The sequence below is a fragment of the Diabrotica virgifera genome, chromosome 5 (assembly GCF_917563875.1).
Source record: "Diabrotica virgifera virgifera chromosome 5, PGI_DIABVI_V3a".
Lineage (NCBI taxonomy): Eukaryota > Metazoa > Arthropoda > Insecta > Coleoptera > Chrysomelidae > Diabrotica > Diabrotica virgifera.
This window is the reverse complement of record NC_065447.1, coordinates 235,752,664-235,778,892: the sequence shown is the minus strand read 5'-3', so window position 1 is coordinate 235,778,892 and position 26,229 is coordinate 235,752,664. Positions and strand designations below refer to the sequence as shown.

The 26,229-nt window shown below is 31.2% G+C and overlaps 1 protein-coding gene across 3 annotated transcripts in view; it reads left to right on the top strand.

The window, feature by feature from the left end:
• The window catches only part of LOC114331755 (probable multidrug resistance-associated protein lethal(2)03659), a 243,736-nt gene that overhangs the window by 12,085 nt on the left and 205,422 nt on the right, over nucleotides 1-26,229 (top strand). The window contains exon 1 of one of the 3 annotated variants that reach the window (XM_028281391.2): nucleotides 18,008-18,152. The exons of the other annotated variants lie outside the window; for them this stretch is intronic. The gene's annotated coding sequence lies outside the window, so the exon portion shown is untranslated. Of the gene's footprint in view, nucleotides 1-18,007; nucleotides 18,153-26,229 lie in introns of those variants that run through there. 3 annotated transcript variants of the gene reach the window in all.

Genomic DNA, 26,229 nt, shown 5'->3' with positions numbered 1-26,229 from the left:
GTTGTCATCACGACCGACTTACTCAAATTTGTTTAAGTGTTTTTGTTATTGTTTTGGAGTGTTGTGTAACTAAACTCGTTGTAAGTGTTACCAGATTTGTTTAACTATTCTACATTTTGTTTACTTTTTTACATTCAACGACCCAATTAAATATTGCTTAACCTTGACCACCATGATCTCCAATTGTGATATTTGCTTGATTGAATTTTCCGAAAACGACAAATACAAGATACGTTGTCATGGGGACTGTAGACGATATTTTTGTCTCAAGTGTTCTGGTCTCAATAAAACCACCTCAAAAACTCTACTAGATCCAAAAAATGCCCATTTAAAATATTTCTGTACATTATGTAATTCACCTAGCCTCAGATGTTTAAATGGAAAAGTAACAAATTTAACAAAAAATCAAATACCACAAGAGAACTTTGACGCCTTACTTCAAGTTACTAAAAAACTCACAGATAATTTGCCTGTATTTATAGAGACATATGATTTATTAGCAAAAAATGACGACAAATTAGACGTCTTACAAAAAAAATTGACGAGATTCATAAATTAAATAACTTGTTAAATCCTGAGTATCTTTTAAAATCCATAAGGCAGATGGAACAAGATATTTTCAATATATCGTCAGTTTTTTTCGGCTGCTCAAATGACACGATTAAAATACAAGTCCAAGATACAAATTCATCTGAGATAAAGTTGGGATTAGAGAGGCTCTCTTCACACATCAGTGAAATATCTAATCAAATGTGTAATCTTTCCAACAAACTACCTACTATACCAACGAAGAAAGAGGTATCGAAGAAAAACATAGTATATGCCACTTCAAGTACCCAAACTGAAGACACCCAGCATTTCGAAACCAGTACAGTCAAAAAAACAAAAATTGCAGAAGATAAATGTCACTTTGTCGTCATTAGCAACTTAGCCCCAATATACACACCTATACAAGTAGTTCATTACAATAAAGAGAAGCTATAGAGAATTTATAAGATGTTACGCCCTCCTTAAAGATGCCAACTCAGATACTGGCTCCTCATTCAAAATAGGTATTAAGTCTAAAACATCTATTGACTTATTATTTAATAAAGAAATTTGGCCACCGGGTGTAAACGTTAAGTGGTCTACAGAATCCTTATACTCCGAACCAACGACTTCATCTGAGACAGATATAAATCGGAAGAACATCAGAAGCACGGTTAACTTGGAAAATCCAATTACCATTCCAAGTAACAACAAGAATGAAGTTGATACCACAAATATACTGACGGACAAGCAGGCCATTGCAATGTGCAAATCTAAAGATCCTTTCCGTTCTCATATTAATTTCATTAAGAAGGATACTTTAGAACCATCGATAAATCTGGATCCTTTGAACCCACCAAGAGTTAGATTGACCAATAACTCGAATAGTCGATATCTTTTAGCCAGATTAAGGGAACCGGATATCTTGAAGGCCATTAAAATTCATCTTGCTTTTCTACACGACCAACCTGCATCAGTATTTTATGATGGGTGTACCAACACAAGTGTTAAACTGTTTCTGGCTTCCGAAGGACTTCCGACTAAGAGCGAAGATCTAAGAAAAATTCTTCTAGAATTCAACGATGCTTATGGAATCGGTGCAGATGAAGTAGACGCTGATCTTGCTGCTTTTAGGTCTTTTCTCACTTCGGAAAGAATTATTCACCTGCAAAAATCAAGGGGGGAATGTCACCGAAATTATTATTCCACTAGCTCTCCAAGACGAAATTTTTAAATAATACGACGTGTTCTGAGGAACTAGAAACCTCGAATAATTTTAGTGATGACAACTTTAGTATGGTTCTGATTAATATTCGTTCTATAAGAAATAAAACTGACGAATTGTTTTTGTTTCTAGAGGAATTAGGATTTACCCAGATAGTTGCTGTTACAGAACACTGGCTTGCAGTCAACGAACCTTTTTTTGTAGAGAAATATACCACAATTGCTAGGTATGATCGTCCAAACTCAGCTCATGGAGGCACCCTAATTCTTTCTGCAAACAATGATTTTTCTCTGATAGCAAAATATGACTTTTTGTTGAATGAAGTCTTCTTTGAATTTTCCTTAGTTTTTAATAAAAATCTTAATCTTTACATTATTTGCATCTATAGATCACCTGACTCTTCCGTGGAACTATTTTTTCAGAACCTGCTAAATTTGTTTGATGACTTGCCTCACAAGAGCAGAAAAATTCTATGCGGATACTTCAACATAAATTATGCTGCTGCTTGTGCTACCCAAATGTTCTTGGTCAACATATTTGAATCATATGGTCTCTCAATGCACGTTAATTCTCCTACAAGGATTACAAAAAATACATCTACCATAATTGATTATATTGTCTCCGATTTCTCACCCGTTGATGTTTGCTCTACAGTTATTAATGCGGAACTATCGGATCATGAAGCAGTATATACGAAATTTAACATTTTCAGCAAACCCTCCTCGAAAACCCGACGTTTAGGTAGGATTTTTCCGCTCGGAATTTTCATAAATTTCAAAATTTATGTTTAACTTCTGACTGGCATTTTCCTTCTACGGACGTGGACTATAATTTCAGTGATTTTTTGGAGAAGCTTGTCTGTATCTTCAATAAGGCATTTCCTTTAATTACGATTAAGCCAAAACGTCGCAAACCCTGGACTACCAAAGGTATCCGCATATCAGCAAAAAATATGCGTTCACTACTTTATATCAAGAAATTTACTACCAACGTCTCTGTCACTCAATATATCACCAATTGCGGAGTCACATACCTAAAACTCATCAAATCAGCTAAAAAAGCCTACTATCAAAATCGTCTGGGAAGCTCCAAAAGTGTTGCAAAAGAAACTTGGTCCATAATAAACGATCTTCGAAATAAAACCGACGCAGGTCAAACATTTGCCCTTCCAAACCCTGAAAATCTAAACGAATACTTCATTAACGTGAGTAAAAATATAACATCAACTATTCAGTCTCAACAAGATCCCATTTCCTATCTCCCTAATTCAGAAATTGTCTCGAATTCATTCTTTATAAGACCAATCTATAAATCCGAATTGATCCAAACGATCAATAGTATCAAAAGCAAATCATCTTGTAGTACTGATGGACTATCCATAAAAATCTTCTCAAATCTCACAGATAATGTGTTAGAACTCCTCGTTTCACTAATTAATGATTCCTTTGAAAACGGTAAATTTCCAGAGTGCCTAAAAACAGCCATTATTATTCCTCTTCATAAAGGTGGCGAAAAATCTAATGCCTGCAACTATAGACCTATTGCCCTACTACCGGTACTCTCCAAAATTATTGAGAGGCTCATAAAAACCCGACTTATGTCCTTTCTCTTTGATAACAATATTTTATCACAAAATCAGTTCGGCTTCTTAACTAATAAATGTACAACTGATGCCATGTTTTCTGTACTTCACGAGGTTTACCAAGCACTAAACAATAATTTTTATACTGCCACTGTTTTCTGTGACTATTCCAAAGCTTTTTATACTGCTAGACCGGGCAGTATCGTCGCCCCCGCTAGCGCAACTATTCCGATTCGATTTTTTTGCACAAACTTACTCAAAAAGAGGTCCTTATAACATATCCACAGGGTGCCGGGCGGTGCCGTGGTCGAAAAATTTTTTAAACAATTTTTTTAAACAAATTCACAAAAATAATTTTTTCATTTCCGACAATTTTTTTTTAGATAATTTGGGTCATTGTGAGTAAAAAAGGTCTCCGATCATTTTTCTGTAAACTTGAGACTGTTGTCGAGTTATACGCGATTAAAAATTTGAAAAATGCGAAAATAGCCATTTTCAAGGTTTCATAACTCGATTAAAAATTATTATTAGGAAATTCAAAAAGTGACAAAATCAAGATTCAAATACCTTCTTCAACGTCTTGAAGAGATTTTTGGCATTATTTTATTACAAAGCTGTTACTTTTAGTTATTAACAATTAGCGCTATAGTCCAACTGTATCGTCACCCCCGTTAGCGGAACTATTTCGATTAGATTTTTTTTGCACAAACTTACTCAAAAAGTGGTCCTTATAACATATCCACAGGGTGCTGGCCGGTGCCGTGGTCTAAAAATTGTTTAAACAATTTTTCGACCACCGGCCGGCACTCTGTGGATATGTTATAAGGACCTATTTTTGAGTAAGTTTGTGCAAAAAAATCTAATCGAAATAGTTCCGCTAACGGGGGCGACGATGCATTTGGACTATACCGCTAATTGTTAATAACTAAAAAATCAGCTTTATAATAAAATAATGACAAAAATCTCTTCAGGACCCTGAAGAAGGTGTTTCAATCTTGATTTTGTCATTTTTTGAATTCCATAATAATTTTTAATCGAGTTATGAAGCCTTGAAATGGCCATTTTCGCATTTTTCAAATTTTTAATCGCATATAACTCGACAACAATCAATTTTAGAGAAAAATTACAAGAGACCTTTTTTGCTCAGAATGATCCAAGTTATCTAAAAAAAATTGTTGGAAATGAAAAAATTATTTTTGTGAATTTGTTAAAAAAAATTTTTTAAAAAATTTTTCGACCATGGCACCGCAAGGCACTCTGTGGATATGTTATGAGGACCCCTTTTTGAGTAAGCTTGTGCAAAAAAGCTGATCGAAATTGTTCCGCTAAAGGCGCATTTAAATCAAAGCGAACCCGAACGAACGAACGAATTCGTTCGTTAACTTTATTGTATTTGTACAGCGAATCGAGCACAACCGAACGAATTCGTTCGCATTCGCACATGTTCCAACCGATGTCGGTAAGTGAGCGAATCCTCAAAGGAAATCGTTGTTCAATGTGGACAGTGGATAGACGGTAGCGAACGAATTCGTTTAGAAGTACTGATTTAATTTATTTACAAACATTAGTTTGAGAAGGTTGTTTATTGTGTAGCTGTAAAAATATAATTTTGCAATATGGAATATGCCTATGAAACCCAAAATCGAAGCTATATAAAATAATAAACAGAAAAACTGATGCTTGTTTTAACATTTCTATAGGAATGGGTTGTGATGTCTCTGAACTAAAAAAATGTATTAGCTTCTGGCACCATTTAGACGAGAAAGACAAAAAGAGGGTTCGAAGTGGTTTGCTTTTAAAAGCCTAATGTTTTTATTGGATAAATTTCAACCCAGAAACACTAATGAGGTAACCAAATCAAATTAATTGCTAAAATTAATTAAAAGCAAATTTATTTTAATACACCAATTTTACAATTTATTATTTGAACATAATATAGTCATAATATCAAGAGCAAGTAACTTTTTCGAGGAAGAATTTTAAGAAAGCTGGTTCTTTATTATGTTATTTTCTAAGCTCCCTCAAACAGCGTATAATACCTGCTACCTGCTATTTTTGTAAGCAATTATTGTATTAAAAATTATCCAGCAAGAAACACGAAAATAAAGTTAAACACAATGTGTGACTGGCACTGGCCCATCTTAAAAACATCTGCGGGCAATATGCACTACCGATCATCAACGAATGCGAACGTTCGCTTCAATGTAAATGGCCCTACTTTGTAGCGAACCAATGACCAAGCGAACACCTACGAATTCGTTCCTTCGTTCGTTCGTTCGTGTTCGCTTTGATTTAAATGCGCCTTTACGGGGGCGACGATACAGTTAGACTATAGCGCTAATTGTTAATAACTAAAAATAACAGCTTTGTAATAAATTAATGACAAAAATCTCTTCAAAACGCTGAAGAAGGTATTTGAATATTGATTTTGTCACTTTTTAATTTCATAATAATCATTTTTGATCGAGTTATGAAGCCTTGAAAATGGCTATTTTCGCATTGTTCAAATTTTTAATCGCGTATAACTCGACAACAGTCAATTTTAGAGAAAAATGACAGGAGACCTTTTTTGCTCAGAATGGCCCAAATTATCTAAAAAAAATTGTTGGAAATAAAAAAAATATTTTTGTGAATTTGTTTAAAAGAATTGTTTAAAAAATTTTTCGACCACGGCACCGCCCGTCACCCTGTGGATATGTTATAAGGACCTCTTTTTGAGTAAGTTTGTGCAAAAAAATCTAATCGAAATAGTTCCGTTAACGGGGTCGACGATACAGTTGGACTATAGCGCTAATTGTTAATAACTAAAAATAACAGCTTTGTAATAAATTAATGGCAAAAATGTCTTCAGAACGCTGAAAAAGGTATTTGAATCTTAATTTTTCACTTTTTGAATTTCATAATAATCATTTTTGATCAAGTTATGAAGCCTTGAAAATGGCCATTTTCGCATTTTTCAAATTTTTAATCGCATATAACTCGACAACAGTCAATTTTAGAGAAAAATGACTATAGACCTTTTTTGCTCAGAATGACCCAAATCATCTAAAAAAAAAATTTGGAAATAAAAAAATTATTTTTGTGGATTTGTTTAAAAAAAATTGTTTAAAAAATTTTTCGACCACGGCACCGCCCGGCACCCTGTGGATGTGTTATAAGCACCTCTTTTTGAGTAAGTCTGTGCAAAAAAATCGAATCGGAATAATTGCGCTAGCGGGGGCGACGATACTGCCCGGTCTATATCTAAATACAAAGAATCGCACAAGGATTATTTGAATCACACAAGGTAGTGTGATAGGACCAGTGCTCTATATATGATGAATTAGATCATAAAACAGCACAGTTCGTCTAATATACTTTCCGTTGCACGTCATTATCTACGTCAGAGATCTAAGTTGACATAGTTGCCAAAGTATAAAAAAATCCTGAATCTATTTTAAATCAAAGAGATCACATAATAATTGCGAAGTGGATTATACAACAAAACAAATTAATGTTCAATGTAAATAAATAAAACCGTTAGAAATAAAAAACAAGAATTAAGTTATAATCTTACATTAAAGTAAATACTTAATAAAAACAATAAATGTAATAAAATAAATACTTATAGTAAAGAATAAAAACAAATCTGAAATGTCAATATCGCAACTGTCAAATAAATGTTACCAATTTATGCCAAAATGTCACCTTCGTTCGATTACAGTTACAGTGTGTTCCGAACAAATGTGCTTCATAAAAACGTTTTATAATCCATTTATACAAATTAAATGAAACATATTGTTGTGTATTTCTTTAAGTTAACATTAATAAAAATATTCAAATATTATTTCTACGTGTATATAATAAAATATGTCTAGTGGCTGTAATGCCAGTATACTCGGCAAAGTGATTCTAAAAAAGAACATACCTACCGCCTAAATATTTCGTGTTGGTATCATGTGACTTCACGGGCTATGACGCAAATGACGTGCAACGGTAAGTATATTAGACGGAGTATAGCTATCTTTGCTGATAATAGCACCGTGTTGGCAGCAGGTGAAAATCGTGAAGAAGCAACAAGAAAACTAAAAATAGCTATCAATAATTTTAAATTCCAATATTAACGATGTGGTCAACATAAGTGATGTACTAGAGAAATCTATTTGAATCAATATTTATAATTATACTGAAAAATAATAATGCTCTGAAGCTGATAAAAATAGTGTTGTTAGTACATTTATCACGTTTATATTGTTACCATTGTCATGTAAATTTGTGGTTTATTTTCACTGTCAATATTTTTTTTTAATTTTTACCTTCTTAGTCAATTATTATGTAGCCGCAATGGTACTATGCAATGATTGAGGTTGGTTGTAAACTGGTTAATTATTGGTAATTTTTTTCACTTTTCATTGGTTGTAAGTAACAAAATTTATTATAACTTAATGTCAATACAGCGGTTTCGGCAGAGTGTCTTTCTTAAGTGTTGTATCTTACTATGTGTCTGAACTTTAAAGTCTTTAACCGACTAGGTTGAGGAGTGGGATGTTTGTCTTAAGTTGATTATTCAGAATTATATCTGTATTTTTTAATTTATTAATTTTCAAAGATTCTAAAAACGATAGCCTAAGGCCATTACTTTGAATATGAAGAATTTGAAACTGTTCATTGAAAGAATGATTATGATCTAAAAGGTGAGAGTCGTACGTATAATCTGTTTTCATAATATTGAAAACCCTTTTGTGTTCTGCTATCCGTTTGTCAAAGGTTCTGCCAGTTTGACCGATGTAAGTTTTTGTCAGTCACCGTCTGTTAGTTTGTTAACACCACACATAAAGTGCTGTTTTTTTCTGTCGTGGTGGGAAGACTAATTTCAGGGCTTTCTTATGCAGTTTTTGGTTTAAAATTTTGTTAATAATTGTTTGTGAGTTGTACATATTGTCTATTGTTATTTGCTTAATGATATTTTATCTTCTAGCTTCAATTCTATCTCGAAGTTGTTTTTCGACATGGGAATTTCTGTAAAGCTATCTAACATACGTGATGACGAGTTGTGTGTAGTTGTGCCAGTATGGGTAGGTTTATGAAATACGGAGAACACGTGTTTGTTTTGTAGTCTGGTGTTTCTTAACTCTAAAAAATTTTTATGGACGAATTCTCTTTTGTTTCTATTGTAAATTTGATATTACTGTGGAGTGGATTAATGTAAGCTAGTAATTTTTCAAGTTGCCTCTCAGTTCCTGTACCTAAAGCATACGATGTCAATTCACCAATATAAGAACTGCTTAAAGAATATGGGGTGATTTGAAATCGTCGTGTTTAGACTGTCCACAAAAATATCTGATAGCAATGGGCTTAGAAGATTGTCCATGATAAGTCATGCACTGTTGTTTGTGTAAAATTTCAAATGCAGATATTTGATCTGTAATATTATGGTTTAAATGGTTTTTACTAGAACAAACTTACCATGGGTAATTTTTAATATTTAATTTTAAGATACATACGTGATAATTTTTTTAAGAGAGAAAAAATTAGAAAAAATATGTAGAACGAAATTGTTTAAAATTTGCTGAAGGTTACCATGAGGCAACAATAAATAGCTTAAAATAAATTACCCGTGAATGGAACATCCTTTGAATTATTCAGACAGGTTTACGAATAGTTTTGTAAATCACCATACTCTTATTCATAAATTTATAAAACAGTTCTTTAACTTTTGGCAAATATTTAAAGTCGCATTTATTTTATTTGGCGAATGTTTAGATCTGGTTTTAATTTATTGTCCTCATTCTGTATACCGTAAAAACGTACAATTTAGACGGACATACATTCTAGAAATAAGCACATATAAATGATTTCCTTTCGGAATTAAGAAATTTTTATTATCTTAAAAAAACATGTTCATAAGAAATATTTAAATTCTGAGAGCAGGAGAGATTAAGTATATTAATTTTACTAGATTGCGCTCTGAATATAAAAAACGTTCATTAATTAACAAGTTGTTATATTGATTATGTGCAATGTTTCAGCTTTCTCTAGTTGTTGATAATAATGTCAATCAGTTATACAGTAACCGGCACGGTAGTAGACACACGGGAACATTGAGCTAATACAATCCTGCACCCTTCACTTGTTGCACTGTTTAATTTTATGACACTGTTTCTTACATAGAAGAAGTCCCTTGACGTAAAACAAGCAAGCAAGCAATAGTGATTTAACCCAGCCTAAGAAACTTGCTCACCCTTAGAGAATGACATTCGGGTGATACAATTCATTGGGACGAGGATAATTAACTCATGTAAGCAGGAATCATTCCACCCCGTTCCAATGCTCCAGACCACCCACTTCTCCCCTCGATAGCACTCTGATGTGCTATAGGGGCTCTCAATCAGCAAAGTGCTCATCATAGGGAGTCCTGGGTACACGGACTCCTACATGAAATTCTACCCAGATCAATGCAGGCCAGCGTGAGGCGCTCTATTCTCGCTATCTCTAGTGACTTATCTTCGATCTGTATTGATTCCTCGGGCGCTGAGTCCCCGCTCTGGGCTATGTCCAGTTCGGTGACTCGACGCTCGAGGAAATGGGCCCATCATGCCCGTTTTTTGGGTTTTGTTACTATTTTTTTATGGCGTGCGCCGATTGTTAATGTTTTATTGTTTTTGTTAGTGGCTGAAGCCGTTATTTTTTTTTAAATTTTGGAGATTTTTTTTTGAGGCATGTCTGAAACGGATAAAAATTAACATTAATTAATATAATGAGATGCCAAAGGTGAGAAAGTTGTCTTCTTTTGATTGAGCTAAGATTATCTAGCCGACGTAAAACAAGGATTAAGTTAGAGAATATTCAAGATGTCATTGAATAACCTAGAAATGTCCAGTGACATCTAGAACTTAATCCGGGAGTAGTCGCGCTCACTTCTGTAACGTGAATAGTCGCGTATTAGATTTCATCTTACAATACAAATTTAAATACGAATTTACATCAGATTTTTATTTTGTAGTATTTTTGTTTACTTGCTATGTTAGAATTATTATTTATAACAATTATTAAAGCTAATTAGCTCTCCCCAAAGCCATAAATTCGACAAAAAGAAGAAGAAAAAATACCTACCCATTACTACATATTTCCTGGAGGCACTTACGAATTTTTTTCAAAATTGCAAAATTTTTCATCAAGTTATCGCGAAAAAGGATAAAATGTGAGATTCTATCTAACGGCGCGACTACTCGCGGGTTAAGGTGTATTTGAAGTTTATAGTTGTCATTTTTGTCACGTGTTAAAGTTGAAATAGTTATAAAATACATAACATACATGACATGTCGGTCACATAACACGACAGACACATATGAAAAAGGGCCGGATTAGCCCATAAACCTAACAATTACATAGGTATCGTATATCTACTAGGAGGCGCTTACTGTATAATTTGGTGAATTCTAAACGTAAATATAACAGCTTAGCTCCAAATATTATGGTTTATGGTGCTCAACATTGTTCATTGAGCACTGATGTTACAAATTACAAGTTCGTTCAAATATTACGGATTTGGGAATCTATATTCACGTGGCGACTTTTCTTCTACTGTTTTTCGTTTAAAAATATTTACTTACCTTTTTGGCCGAAAGCCAATAAGTCTGAATTTTGGCATTTATGATGCCCACCTTGTATTATAAAATAGGCGTAAAAACTTGATTACGTTTAAACCAGAAACTACATTTAAATAAAGAAAAAAAGCATTAATTCAAAATGAAATCTTTTACCTTTTCATAATTACGGTATTTGAACGAGCAAATCATGTAGATTGATAGATTTGGGTTAATGCTGTAACCAAATCTAAAGTTAATAATCTAAGAGATAATTAATTTATCACAAGACTACACTTAATGAAGAAGGAGATGAAATCGTCTAGAAATTTAACAATTTCAATTCACGAAAATAAAAAAAAAAAAAATGTGTGTGTACTTTGTACGCACGTAAGAAGTTATACTTCTATTATATAGTGCGTAAATCGTTCAGCTGGACATAGGGAACATACATTGTATATATTTAGATACATAAATACATACATTGTATTATATTAAGATAATTGTGGCAACTTCGCTATCTCAATGACAATATAGTTGTTAGCATTAAGGGGCATTAACCACGGTTCTTAGACATTACTACGGTTGCCTAAATCGACTAACCAATGAACATTAAGGGTGAGATTACGTCACGAGAGTTTACTGTCATTTGAATCGTAATATGATTTTTTTCGAATCCTGAGAAAACCAAGTATTTTAGAAAAATTTAAACGCAGGATGCAAGATTACATTATTACCGAGGGCGGAAAGCCCCTTAGAATAAACAAGCAGATTCTATTGAATGAAATATTTGAAATTAAATATCACACTTCTCTTTTATTTTCAGCCCTGTAACTTATTAAAATAAACATTATAGAAGTTTTCAGGGACTTTCAGCCCTCGGTAATAATGTAGTCTTTCATTCTGAGTTTAAATTTTTCAAAAATATTTATTAGTTTTCTCAGGATTCGAAAAAAATGAATACAATTAAAACACATTGAGAATTTTGACATGCGTCAAAGTTTTGCATTAAATTAATGTAAAATTCTGAACTGTTGAATTCCAGCTTCCCTAATAATTATTTTACATCAAAAGACATTAGAAACTATTTGAAGAGGATTGAAATCTGTATTGGAAATAACTGTTAAAATTGATCTACGTAATTAAACATATTCCAAAATTTTGTAAAAATGTAATACCATTGTAATACATTTTAGTTTTCAGCCCAAACTTGGACCACACACAATGCAATAATGTTCACATTTTTGAACTGTCAATATTTTTATTTTATCATGTATTGTTTAAAAACAATACAGTTGATAAGATACCCTTAGTTGCGGAGAAAGGATTAATGATAAAGATTTTTTTATGCAGTCAATGGTGTGAGCACTGTCAGTTAAATAGTAACGTGTGGCCTTACTTTTACACGCATACCTATTGTGGCAAATGTATCATCATATTTTTCAAAATTTTGGAATGCATTTAAATCGTAGAACAATTTTAACTTTTGATTTTAATACAGATTTTCATTCTCTACAAGTATTCTCTCATGACTTTTGATGTAGAATAATTAGGGAAGCAGGAATTCAACAATTCAGAACTTTACATTGAGTTTTCTATGGCCCTTTTTACGATTCGCCACCCGGTATAAGATAAAATGTGTACTATTTGTCTTATTATTTCATAATAACACAAATAATACACATATATACACAATAACACACATTCAATGATCGAAAATAATTTAAAAATATGGGAATGTAAACTCTTGTGACGTAAAGTCAAAAATATAAGTCTCCCCACCACTGTCGGACAAGACAACCGTAATAAAGTCTAATAACCGTGGGCATTAACATCAAAATTGACAATTAATTTTGGGTGACACAAATAAACGTCAAAACATGACATTGTAGTAGAACTATTTTTGACCTAATGGGAAAACTGTGTCTGTTTAATTTGGAAATTAATTTTTAAATAAAAGATATTTTAAAAATTAAAGTAAAATTATTAATTGATCAGTCATAATCCTTGTTTTTGATTTATTTATGGACTGCCTTGCATTCAAAATCACTCATTCTATTCGTTGTAACAGCTCTATTGTACCAGAAACTCGTACTCGAACAGAAGTTTCAACTAACATAGGTTAGCGCAGTTGCCACAATGATCTCTATGTATATTCCCTATGTCCAGCAGAACGATTTACGTACTGTATGATTTAAACGAAATTAATATACTTTTTATTTATATTTTGTTTAAATATTAAACTAATTTATACTTACTACTTCTCAAACATTTTTATTAGAACAGTGCCAAAAATTAAAATAATAAAAGAATAAAACACACACAAACACATTAAACAAGCCACAGATGATGTCTGAACATTAATTGTCGAAAATTTTTTAACTAAATACGTATTTTCTGAAAATACAATTATATAATAAATATACTTACAATCATAAAATGTATTAAAAAAAAACAAAAAAGAAAGTTTCTATTGGGACTCGAACCAGCGCTAATAAGCGCGGTTGGTATTGGAATTCATTCGCCTTCAACGCTTAGCCACGGACACTATGTGTCATTATTTACGAAGATCGACTAACTAAACGGATTAAACTTGTGCTATTTTGATATTTTGAAAATTGATCAAATTATTTTAATTTTGAATTGAAATGATTTTGAATTGAAAAATACAACAAAACATATAGGTCTGGATCCCGCGTATGAAAAAAAGTTGATTAATAGCAAGCTGAAAATTTGGTAATAGCTTAAGGGTGTCTAGTCGGACAAACTTTGATATATGGGAATACTGGAACAGGGGAAGTTTTAATTGTGGAACAGGTTAAAAATTTGGAACGGTCAGACCACGAAAACGGCACATGTATTTTGTCCGACAGAACAGACTTAAACTCTCCGAACAGAGATTAAACTCTCATGCAAAAATCAGACTGCTATTTATCACCAAATGGGCGTTTTAATGAGTGGAACATGTAGAATATGTCAAATGACAGGAATTATGACAGGTGATAAATAGCAGTCTGATTTTTGCATGAGAGTTTAATCTCTGTTCGGAGAGTTTAAGTCTGTTCTGTCGGACAAAATAAATGTGCCGTTTTCGTGGTCTGACCGTTCCAAAATTTTAACCTGTTCCACAATTAAAACTGCCCCTGTTCCAGTGTTCCCAGATATCAAAGTTTATCCGACTAGACACCCTTAAGCTATTAACAAATTTTCAGCTTGCTATTAATCAACTTTTTTTCATACGCGGGATCCAGACCTAATAGAGTAAGAAAACAATATTTTAGGTGAATATTGATAGAAATTTTGATGGTAATCAAATTATATAAATAAAAGTATTACATACTATGTATTTTGGCAGATCAAATAGGTAGGTTTATACCCATGATACATTAACAATTATTACGTACATGTTGCTTTTAAAAACTATTTAAAAGTCACTACAGTATTATAAACTTTTTTTGTTTCTGTCCTCACAACAATAAAACTAATATATTATACATTTGTTTACCTTTACCTCCAAACCACAGCTGTCCTACAGCTGCCATATCGGATAATTTTTGACATGTCATTTGAACATCCAATCAGAACAAAGTTATAATGCGCATGCGCCGGGCTTATAGGTTTTAACATATAAAAATTCACCCTCTATCGCCGGTAAAGAAGTATAACTTCAAAAACTATTAAAAATAGAATACATTACTCTTAGACCTGGATCCCGCGTACAAAAAAAAGTTGATTAATAGCAAGCTGAAAATTTGTTAATAGCCTAACGGTGCCTAGTCGGACAAACTTTGATGTATGGGAACACTGGAACAGGGGAAGTTTTAATTGTGGAACAGGTTAAAAATTTGGAACGTCAGACTACGAAAACGTTCCATGTATTTTGTCGGACAGAACTTCCAATTGATTTGTTACCATTTCATTAAACTCTCATGCAAAAATCAGACTGATGTTTATCACCAACAGGGCATTTTAATAAGTGGAACACGAAGAACATGTCAAGTAACAAGAATCATGTTGGTTAGTAATAGCAGTCTGATTTTTGCATGATAGTTTAATGAAAGGGTAACAAATTAATTGGATGTTCTGTCCGACAAAATACATGGGACGTTTTCGTAATCTGAAGTTCCAAACTTTTAAACTTTTCCACAATTAAAACTTCACCTGTTCCAGTGTTCCCGTACATCAAAGTTTGTCCGACTAGACACCGTTAAGCTATTAACAAATTTTCAGCTTGCTATTAATCACCTTTTTTTTACGCGGGATCCAGGTCTATCTACATACAATCTAAATATCCACCGTAGGAAAATAACAATTTAAATATCACTTGCTTTTTGTCACCTGTATTCCTTTTAAACTCCATTACCTAAGGTGTCTTTTTGAACATACAGTACTCTCCAAAACTGACCCATCTGGAAGATATTTTTCTTCTGAACTGTTGACTGGATTTCCATTTTTTAAAACGTAGATACAGTGGAACCTCGATTATCCGTCTCTCTGTTAACCGTCACCTCTGTTAACCGTCAGGGTCCATACATACGTTATATTGACTACATAAGTAAAAATTTAGTCATCAATTCATTTTGTTTGAGCATTGCGATAAGCCAAACGAAATTTGTTGAAATGTACACGTGCAGTTATGCCACCATCGCATTTTTTATGTAAATCATTTTTGTTCTTATTCAGGGCTCTGGATTAAATTTCAATTTAAGTAGGTAAGGAGTAGGAATTGCAAGCCAAAAATAAAAACGCGCGGTACAATAATTATTAGATTTGATAATTTTACGTCGATTAAGAAATTCAGCCGTTGCAAAATGTAAAGTCAATAAAACAAACAAAGATTTCGGAAAATTTTAAATCAAATTGATTCGACTGTACTAACATAAATCCCTCTTATATTGACAAATAAAACATACAAATACAATTTGCGAGTTATATGTACTATTAATTTTCTTTTTTTTTTAATGTTCTGTTAACCGTCTTTTCGATTATCCGTCATACCCTTGGTCCGTTGCCCTGACGGATAATCGAGGTTCCACTGTATATGTTTTCTGACTATCCGTCGCTGTGAAATCAAACCAGCATAAATGCAAAAGAGACATTTTTCACCAGAGCGTTCCAAAGATTTTGCAATTAATTTTTTATCGTTTACTATCTTTTAGTTCAACTAGGGTTACTTAACTACGATTTGCTTGGATAAAATTATGAAAAGTCTTGCTTGTTGAAGTATAGTTAGCAAATAACTAGGTTATTTACGAAATTCAGAGAAATATGCAGATATGCCTCTATGACTTTAAAATGTGATTACTGCTTCCACTTAAGCCGCAGTGACACATGATTATCTGCCAATAATTCAGATCTAGGATGCGAGTTAACTCAGTTTTACACAAATATTTGTGTTAATGTCTTGGTGAGATCCGAAATTTGTTTTAAGTATTTTTCGTTCAAAATGTCCGAGCTTTTCTTAGTTTGTTTTGGTCATGGTCACGTTTCGCATCCATATGACCAATACAGGTCTAACGATGGATTTAGTAGATTTTGATCTTGGAACTTCTTGTAGGATTTTTTGATTTTATAAGCTTATCCAGTGCGAATAGACAGCGATTTGCCGCTTGGATTCTGTCTTTTATTTCTTCAGTAACATCGTTGTCAGCTGTGATTACGCCCCCAGATACTTAAGACGTAGTACTCTTTCAAACGTAAAATGTATGGCTGTTGCAATCACCTGAGAAAAAGTTATATGCCTGGACTATTATGGAGTCATTAACTTTAAATTAACAATTAAAATCTCACGGAAAAAGCGAATTATATATTTTAAAGTAGGTACCTTAAGTAAACAATTGTTACTAATAGCTGAGTAACCTTGAATTGTTTTATCAATTTCGTAATAACATTTTATTACAATAAGTCACCAACTTTTAAAAATCATCCACAAGAGAAAACGATCTTATAATAATAGTATTTAATTATGTGTTGAATCTAACCAAATAAAGTTCAGACAATGACGTGCTTAACTTGCCCCTTTAATGATAGGTAAAAAAGATAAATAATATAATAATGACACACCTCGTAGATAATGTAATTACAATATAAGTTAATAATTGTTTAACAGGTTTATGAAATGACCTTGACCGTTACCGGAAAGGTCACAATTTTGAACACAAATGAAAAGGTCTAGTCTTACAGATGATTATATGTAATCCCTATACATTTTTGTCATTTTAATCTAAGATATTATTATAATAAAAAAAATAACCTATCTAGTAATAATTACTTCGTTGTAAAACGAAAACAAGAGCCGTCTTATTTATGTCTAACTTCAGAGAGCGCCAAAAGAACTCTGACCAGTTTCCATCCTTGTTAGGATTTCCTCAGAGAGCGCATATTTAATGGGGGCTCCCATTTAAGATTTTAAAGTAACGGAGGTGGGGGGTCGTGTTTGATACCATTCGATAGATTTTTCAAAAATATTTAATAAGCGTAATATCGCGGGATTCGTATTTAAAATATTAAATTTACCCCCCCCCCCTATCCGTGGGAACTCGTGTTTGATATCATTCGATAGATTTTTGAAAAATATTGAGTACGTATTTTTTAGTTTTTCGATCTGTCTTTCATTTCGCGAAATATTCGCTTTTATCTTGTGAAACTTTGGGACTCGTCCATTTCCTTACGCCCCGCTCAAATCGTCAGATTTTTGAAATATACACTGTTTTGCATGTACTTAACTTACCTTATCTTAATCTGACGATTTCGAGTTTTTTTCGGCCTCCCCTTAACGAACTCCCCTGCATTAAGAGCCAATATACATATTGTAGAGGTACATTTTCAGGGTACAAGGTTTCTCGCCATGTAATAATCTCTCGAGTAACTGCAGAAATCCCCGCTTGGGCTCCCGTACAATTATGTTTTTTTATTTATTTGAAGTCATAAAAATATTTTATTCTTATTGAAAATTTAGTCATGAAACCAAATCAATCTAAATAAGTATTAACATTAAATGAATTATTATTTTTACCTATATTTTATGAGCTCATGATTACAATACAGAATTCCTTACATGCATTTCTTATCTAACTAACAACAAGGTAGTTTGGGTGCTACATACTAGTACAGTATTGTTTAGTAGCCGACATAATGAAAACAACTAATAATGATTCACTTGTATCTAATGTTTGTGAATAACATAGATTCCAAACTGAATGGTATAAATTTTTTTGGGTTTGTGTTGTAAGCGTTATCCTTTAAGTGAAAGGTAAGACAAATACATTTATTAATTTGATAAAAAAAATAAAAAAAAGAATTACTGCTTATTTTTTTTGAAAAAAACCGAAAAATTACTATACTAAATTCACAAGCAAGATGCAGTAGAAATAAACAAACCAAGACAATGTAAATGCTACTAAGAGCACTTTCGAATCATAGTTTACAATATATAAACTTTGTAAATCATGATTTGGGAAGTACAATGTGTATACATTGTAAATTATTATTTGGGAGTGCTCCTAGTAGCATTTAACGTGTCTTGGTTTGTTTATTTCTACTGCATCTTGATTTTAAATTTAGTATAGGTGCTATATTTTGACTGGAATATCTGGAATAAGTCAGTAGAAAAGGTGTAGTATCTCTAGGATATCGAAATTTTTATGCGTCATTGATTTTTTACACATAGACAAAATAAGCGAGTATTTCATTAATTTCAATGTTGTTAAAAAACTACACATTTTAGATGAAAATGTTCAATAAGCGCCTTGCTTGAGAATAAGTAAATGCTCTTTAACATGAGGTTTTTTAAATATCAAACAAATGTTTATAAAAAGCTATTTCAAATTAAACTTAAAAGTAAGCATTTTTTCAATTGTTTATAATTATTAAAATAAACAACAAAAATATTTAAAACAGATTTCACAATGTGAGTTTTTATGTATATGTAGTAACTACGAGCAAATTCACTCTTAACAATCGGTTTTGGAAAATTGGGAAGATCAATGGTTTAGAGGCATATCAAAATTGCATCAAATACAACCAATGATTCGACCACCGCAACTCTCCATACAGAAAAGAAGAGACAAAGCCATAATCAGACGAATAAGAATAGGTCATACCCGTCTGACGCATGGTTACCTCATGAGTTCTGGAAATCCACCAGTCTGCGAATACTGCAACAACACACGGCTTTCCATACAGCCTATAGTCTAAGATACAATATGAGATCAATTTGCTCCGATCTGTTTATAGTGCAGTAACTGAAGGTGGATATGAGCTGTTACCTCCGATTTCGTTGAACCTCCATCAATTTGCATGAAAATTGGTGAGTGGTTAGAGGATATCTCAAGGAACAAAGGTGACACTCCTTCTCGGGGGTGAAAATTATTTTATTGAAAATAACCCCATAATTCGATAGAGGGACAAATTTTAATTAAAATTTGTTATATAAAGTTATTAATATAAAACAAAACTTTTTGAGTTATTAAAGATCAAAGATTTTAATTTTTCTTGAGAAAAATGCATGTTTTGTATCGATTTTTCATCAATAACTCAAAAACTATAAGTTTTTGCAAAAAAATTATTATTGCCAAAATTGAAGCTAATAAAAATGAAATAAACCCCTTAGTAGAAAACCTTTTACTGTTAAATAAAAGTGAGTTATAGGTAATTGAATGTATATTTTTTCGGCGAGTAAAAATTTTTAAGTATTCAAGCTTACATAACGCGAAAATGATGCATTTTATAACATAAACTTATTAAAAATTTGTTAAAGTAAACTTGTAAAATATCTATCAAATGAGCCCTTGAACATGATAGCATTAGAAGTTACGCCCCAAAATTTTTTCAAAATTTATCTTTTAAAAATGTTTCCAAAAAATGTTATTTTTTTTAAATAGCTCCGTTTATTTCTACGATATCAGGCTCATCTAAAACCATTGAAAAGTTAATTACAATGGCTATTTAACCACGTTAAATTTAATCTTTTAAACCCCTTACTTAAAAAAAATGATTAAATAGCCTGGTTGCAGGGTTCTCACAGCAAAATTTAAGATTTAAACATTTCTATCTCGGTTATTTTTCACCCTATAGAAATAGTAAAACAGGCAAAAATATTTGACACTGAAAAAACTAAAATGTGGATATTTATACTTTTGTACGTATATTGAGAATTTTTGGAGTTTATTGAGTTGGAGTTGTAGTCTGGGCTGATTATCGGAGAATAGGCAATTTTTGGGAAAAGTTATTTACCAGCAATTTTATTGCTGGAATCGAATCTTATGATGGTATATATTAATAATATAGGTATGCAAAGTCCGCAGATAGTGTGCTACTTTTTTTATAAACAAAATGGCGCCCTAAAATCGTGTTTTTTTCAATTTTTGCTCTATAACTCCAAAGATTTTAATTTTACACGAAAAACACTCAAATAAAAATTCACCGCAATTAAATTCTGCATAGAGACGTGTCTCTCCTGATTCACTTCGACCAAAACTTTCCCCGGAAAAAGCGGGTTTTTCCAACAAAATCTTTAATTTTCAACTAAAATTTTAGATAAGTAATTGTTAATCAATAATTAAATAACTTGGTAATGTAAAAGCCCTTTTTGTATAGATTATAATTCCAGAAGCCGATAGAAATTGAATGAACCGTTTAGCAACAATTGAATTGTTAATTAAAAATTTACGGTCGCTATAATAACGACAATAATTATGGTGCATAAGAATAACTATGATTTTTTCATAAAAAGGTAATATACCTATCTAATGTACTTTACAGAATTAAAATTGGACTATTTAAGCGGCCTCAGGAGTATTTTAAAATTATAAAGAATTTTTTGGCTTATAAGCACATAGAATATATCGGGAAATATTAAACTAAATTTAATTCTGAAAAAGGTATTCGAAAAACAGCGGCAGGCCGCTTCTTTTAAAAGAAAAAATGTTTAATTATGATGAGTAGTTCCTGAGATACAACCAGTCAAAGTTGACCGGAACTTACGACAAAGATATAAACAATAGGATGATAATTTTCAAACCATCACCTTTTTATTTTTGTCCTCTTTCTCCACACCAATTTTCATAGTCTTAAAATACTCATAACATACATTATTATAATAAAAACTATCGATAATACGTGTGAAAATTGCCAAAAATAGCAAAATTTCAATCAAAAATTAGGTTGGAGAAAACACTCAAAGTTCAAAATCGGTATACGTTAAAAAAATGCATTTTCTCGGCTTCCCATGAAGCAATTTCCTTCATTCTTTTTTTGTTCCCAAGTAACTCGAGTAGAGCCATCGAACTAACGCATTATTAAATGTCAAACTTGCTTTTGTTTTGTTATAATAAATTTATTTATTTATTCTAACACAAAATTTTTATTTGTTTAAATAAAAATTGTTTAAATAATTGTACAGCTTTCAAATGAGAATATTTATGTTTTTAACTTTAAAAGGTACACTTGTAGTAAGTTTATCTAAAAAAAGCCTACAACTGGAAAAAGTATGTAGTTTTCTGTTCTTATAAATAAATTAATCTATTATAACAAAACAAAAGCAAGTTTGACATTTAATAATGCGTTAGTTCGATGGCTCTACTCGAGTTATTAGGGAACAAAAAAAGAATGAAGGAAATTGCTCCATGGGAAGCCGAGAAAATGCATTTTTTTAACGTATACTGATTTTGAACTTTGAGGGTTACGTTTTCTCCAACCTAATTTTTGATTGGAATTTTGCTATTTTTGGCAATTTTCACACGTATTATCGATAGTTTTTATTGTAATAATATATGTTATAAGTATTTTAAAGATATGAAAATTGGTACGGAGAAAGAGGACAAAAATAAAAAGATGATGGCTTAAAATTATGATCCTATTTTTTATATCTTTGCCGTAAATTCCGGTCAACTTTGACCGGTTGTATCTCAGGAACCACTCATCATAATTAAACGTTTTTTACTTTTAAAAGAAGCATCCTGCAGCTGATTTTCGAATGCCGTTTTTATAATTTAATTTAGTTTAATGTTTCCCGAGATATTCTATTTGATTTAAGCCAAAAAATTGTTTATAATTTTAAAATATTCCTGAGGCCGCTTAAATATACCAATTTTAATTCTGTAAAGTACATTAGATAGATATAGTGCATTTTTATGAAAAAATCACAGTTATTCTTATGCACCTTAATTATTGTCGTTATTATAGCGACCGTAAATTTTTAATTTACAATTCAATTGTTGCTAAACGGTTCATTCAATTTCCATCGGCTTCTGGAATTATAATCTATACGGAAATAGCTTTTATATTACCAAGTTATTTAATTATTGATTAACAATTACTTATCTAAAATTTTAGTTAAAAATTAAAGATTTTGTTGGAAAAACCCGCTTTTTCCGGGAAAATTTTTCGTGGAAATGAATCGGGAAAAACACATCTCTATCCAGAATTTAATTGCGGTGAATTTTTATTTGGGTGTTTTTGGTGTAAAATTAAAATCTTTGGATTTATAGAGCAAAAATTGAAAAAACACGATTTTCGCGCGCCATTTTGTTTATAAAAAAAGTAGCACACTATCTGCGGACTTTGCATACCTATATTATTAATACATACAATAATAAGATTTGATTCCAGCAATAAAATTACTGGTAAATAACTTTTCCTTGTATTTTGCTAATTAGCCCAGAGTATTGGATTATCAAAAGAATATGCAAATGACGATAATTTTAAAAATTATAATTTTTTTAAATTATATATTTTTTTCAAAAATATGCATTCTAAACAGGTCAAAATTATTGTATATTGTAAATTATTATAAATAAGTTTTTGTAAGGATTACTATAAATAAATTTTTGTGGAAATGGCGTATGTTTTCTCTTTCACTTTTTCCTAAAAAATTCGAAAGGGTTCTCTTATTTTCATCATAACTTGCTTAATTTTGACGCTATTAACTTGTTCTGAAGCTCATTTGATAGGTATTTCGAAGTATTTTGACCAGTGCTTAGCAGGTATATTTTATACATTGCATCGTTTTTCCGTTATTTAAGCTTGAATACTTAGATTTTAGTACTAATCGAAAAAAAATATACATTCAATTGGCAATAACTCACGTTGAATTAACATTAGTTTAGTTCTTTAAGTGAGGTGTGTATTCAGTTTTTTATTTTCTTCAATTTCAGTTATTATAACTTTTTTGTAAAAGCTTAGGTATAATTTTTGAGTTATACATGAAAAATCGCTTTAAAATATGCATTTTTTTTTTGAAAAAATTAAATTTTTTGTCTTTAATAATTCAAAAAGTGTTGATTTATTTTAATATCTTTATATAACAAATTTTGCTTATAATGTGCCCCTCTATGGATTTAAGGTATTATTTTTAATAAAATAATTTTCACCTACAAGGAGGGGTGGCATCCACCCCAGGGTAAAAGCGCAAGTTGGCATCATGTCACCTTTGTCCCTTGAGGTATCCTCTAGTTACTCACCAATTTTCATGAAAATCGATTTAGGTTCAACGAAATCGGAGGTGAAAACCTTCAGTGACTGCGCTATTAATGGATAAAAATGATTGGATATATGTAATTTAGCATGTTAACAATTACCAAAAACAAGAGTTGCCCGATCTAATCTTGTTCTAACTATAATTAATGAATAATTAAAAAATGACATTTTTTTATAGATTTAAAAAAAAATTTCGACCCGGGCAGATATTATTTTAGATTTTTTAGGCCATTCTAAACAAAAAAGGTATTCAGTAATTTTTCTCTAAAGTTGATCGTTTTCTAGTTATAAACAATTTAAAACTGAAAAAAGAACGAACGATGACGATTTTCAAGGTTCAAAAACATAAGTATAAAATATCATTTTTGAAATAACGAAGTACCTAAATTCAAGCTCGAAGCTTATTCCATCAGTTCTTCATAAGCCTTTTGGACTTATTTCATTTTGAAACATTGTTTTTTAGTTGTTAATGCCCGTCTCCCCATAAGAAACATTCCTCATTAACAATTAAAAAAATATGTTTTAAAATAAAACATGGCTAAAATTCTTATCGAGACCTGATAGAAAAACTTGAATTGATGTACTTAATGATTACAAAAATGATATTTTTTTACTTATGTTTTTGATCCTTGAAAATTGTCATCTTTCGTTCTTTTTTCAGTTTTAAATTGTTTATAACTCAAAAAAGATCAACTTTAGAGAAAAAAAAAACAAAATACCTTTTTTGTTTAGAATGATCCAAAAAATCTGAAATAATATCTGACCTGGTCGAAAATTTTATTTTAAAATTAATAAAAAAAATGTCATTTTTTAATTATTAATTAATTATAGTTACAACAAGATTAGATCGGGCAAACTTTATTTTTTGTAATTGTTAACATGCTAAATTACATATCCAATAATTTTTATCCATTAAACAGATCGGTGCTAATCGACCTTATATCGAATCCTCTACTACTACTTGACTGCAGTAATATCAGCTCCACCCGACGACGGCATTTAGTGGTACTCATAGAGATATAGTCAGTTTTAGTTCACCTGGTTCAATGAACTCTTTGATTCATTTTTTAAGAGACTCTAACTTGTATAATCTGATATAAAATATTGATAAATTTTGTAAATGTACCAAAGCCTGTAATTTAATCAATAAATATTGTAAATACCATTTTTTGTTCACGTGTGAATGACCATTAGTTGTCAAGACACGTAAATTTAAATAGTAGTTTTAAGTTCGAGTAGTTTTTAAATAATTGTATTTGTTGATCGTATTTAAGAAAAAAGAGGTAATTTTCAGAATTTCAAAACGGAGCGCGCTTGAAAAACTACAATACCTCGGGTTCTACGTAATGAATAGCCTTTTTTCTATTTAGAGTAGCTTGTCTAATGCCTAAATAATAGGTTATAATACACTTTCACCCCTATAAAACTACCACCAACTCTAAAAAAATTTTGACCGTTTTTTAAACCATTTTTTCTAAATTCATTTTATCGGTGGATTTAACAACCCTTGGAATATTAATCCTTTTTTTTTTAAATTTAAAAATGAATTATTATATATTAATAAATTTGAATCGTTAAAAATAATTTTAAAAATTATACAGGGTGGCTAAAGTATATCACAATAGATATTTTTCAATGTTTTTGGTCAAATTCATCCCAGCGGTCAAAGTAACCCCATTTTACGGTACCCTGTATAATATAACAAACCTTTATATTTTTGTGACGGAGCAGTTAACAGGATTTCGAATATAAAATAAAATATAGAGTGTTCCATTTAAAAAAACATAAGTTAGGTCTGCCACTGTGTTATCGAACACCCTGTAACATTCTAACTAATTTTGTAATGTGAAGCTCAAAGTTGGCTACAATTTTTGTTATTAACTTTTATTGCTATCTATTACTACAGCGGATCTATTGAGCTTTACCCTACTAATCAATCACCCTGTAGAGTCAAATTGACAAAAAACGTTGAACATTTTTTTGCAGAATTTTTACATTTATATTGTATTTTTTTATTTTAATTTTTTTTACATACGTGTGTATATATTTATTTATTTATAAATTAGAATATATTATAATTTAAATAACTTATATTAGATTAAACTTAATTTACATAATTGAGCTTTCAAAACACTTTTTTCCGGCACAATTTTTGTTGTTTTACATTACTTCCTATACATATTTTCTACAGGCCTATAAAACACACTAAAAACTCAATTTAAGCAAAGCGATACGATATTCTGATATTTTTATGTTTCTGTTCCATAGAAATATGATTATATTTTTTCATCTTTGAAGTAATCTATAAAAAGACACTCCTTTTTTGACATAAAACACGTCAAAGAGATAAAATGGAAACGTCTCTGCGTGTTTCTTTTAAGTAGACTAATTCTTTTTGATGAAAAAAGGTAATTATCCTGTTTATATATGAGGAAACTTTGGAAAATAAGCAAGATCATATTTTTTATATCTTGTACTTTGATGTTTATAAATGCATACCGTTTATATTAAATGGTTCGTCAAAACAAAAGGGATTTTTCTAGTTTAAAATGAAACATTATCTATCAAGAACTTTTGATTATTTTAAATTAAGTGGATGCTAAAGAAATGCCTTTTTATACGCTTCTTCAAATAAAACTCATCTTTGGTAAGGTTAGCCTTGGAAACAATTGTTTCACAATCACACAACTGACATTTTGCAATGTTAGTTATGTTTGTAATTTCCACATTGATCAGTTCCTATAATTTGTAGATATACTAGTAAAGTCGGGTTAGACGAATAACAGGCCTAACTTTGCATTAGGAGCTGCCCCAAATTGTATTTTTCTAATATTTAGAGGGGTCAATATTAG